General features: G+C 46.5%; 1 protein-coding gene across 1 annotated transcript in view; it reads left to right on the top strand.

Moving 5' to 3' along the window:
* Nucleotides 1-1,544, top strand: part of ubr2 (ubiquitin protein ligase E3 component n-recognin 2) — a 64,096-nt gene that overhangs the window by 12,997 nt on the left and 49,555 nt on the right. The window lies entirely within an intron of this gene.

Here is a 1,544-nt window from a genome sequence, read left to right as displayed (position 1 = left end):
ACCAATCACAGACTGTGTCCTTGACTCATTGACCAATCACAGACTGTGTCCTTGACTCATTGACCAATCACAGACTGTGTCCTTGACTCATTAACACAGTTGTGTTAACACATTAAAAAATTTACTGAAACACCCAAAGAATGGTTTGATTTGACGAGAGGTCAGCTGACAGGAAGTATCTGATATATGCCCCCCCTTCACCTGTCAGGTCCACAAAGACAGTCTGAAACACTTCAGCTGAGAGTCTGTCTGCTGCATGTGACACACACACACACACACACACACACACACACACACACACACACACACACACTGTGAAACACACTTTTGGTGTCTTTGATGAAACATCAGTAAACCTGTGAGTTTGTATTTAACCAGCTGAGTCATGTCTGAGCTCAGTGATGTGTTTACAGCTGAGTCCTGTCTGAGACGGCTGCATCTGTAAAGTTACAAACAACAACAACAACAACACAATAAACAGATACAGATCCACAGTAAGTTGTAGAAACATTCAAACACCTTCACATGGTGACCAGAACCAACAATCTGGTTCATCCTGGTTCTTCTGAGAGCTTTATAACCAGACAGAGACCAGGTCACGTAGGTGAAGGTGAGTCCAGGTGAGACCAGCAGAGCGCAGATCAGTCTGAGAACCAGGACCAGAGCCTAAGATGGGTCCAAGATGGTCGACCATCCTGGAGTAAAGCTCACAGTGATGTGCAGTATCTGACATGTGCAGATGGATTCATGTACAACAGATCACTGTGAATCCAGATTCACTAGAAACGTAGCAGTGACCAGTGTCTGTCTGACAAACAGGACTCGTGTCTGAAGTCAGTCATCATCAAACTCAGATCTGATCATAGACACGTGTGAATGTTCATGAACGCCAAACACTCGCAACCTTACAGCACGCTAACTTACTTACTTATGCCTTACACCCCTTTTGGGGTATAAGCCATCGACAACGGACCTCCAGAGTACCCGATCGCTGGCTTTCCTTTCTATCTGTGACCAGGTGTATCCCATCTTCTTGGTGTCTGCCTGCAAATCTCTTCGCCAGGTGTTTCTTGGCTGACCTCTCTTTCTCCTCCCCGGAAGATTCCTCGACAGAGCCTGTCTGGTGATGTTTGACATTGGTTTTTTTCGAAGTGTGTGCCCTGTCCATTTCCATCTTCTTCGTCCAGTTTCATCATTAGCTGGTATTTGCTGTGTCTTTGTCCAAAGATCTTCGTTGGTGATCTTGTCTGGCCAATGGATTTTCAAGATTCTTCTCTGATTACACAACAGCATGCTAACGCTAGTCAGTAATTAGCACACAGCCCCGCCCATGAATGTCCAGAAATACCATGGAGGTGATCATGACTGTGGACAGGTGCATCCTGTTGACCTGAGGACACATGGAGCAGACAGAGACAGACCTGAGGACACATGGAGCAGACAGAGACAGACGTGAGGACACATGGAGCAGACAGAGACAGACCTGAGGACACATGGAGCAGACAGAGACAGACGTGAGGACACATGGAGCAGACAGAGACAGA

Source organism: Epinephelus moara, chromosome 19 (genome assembly GCF_006386435.1).
Source record: "Epinephelus moara isolate mb chromosome 19, YSFRI_EMoa_1.0, whole genome shotgun sequence".
NCBI lineage: Eukaryota > Metazoa > Chordata > Actinopteri > Perciformes > Serranidae > Epinephelus > Epinephelus moara.
This window is presented reverse-complemented; position numbering and strand designations above follow the sequence as displayed.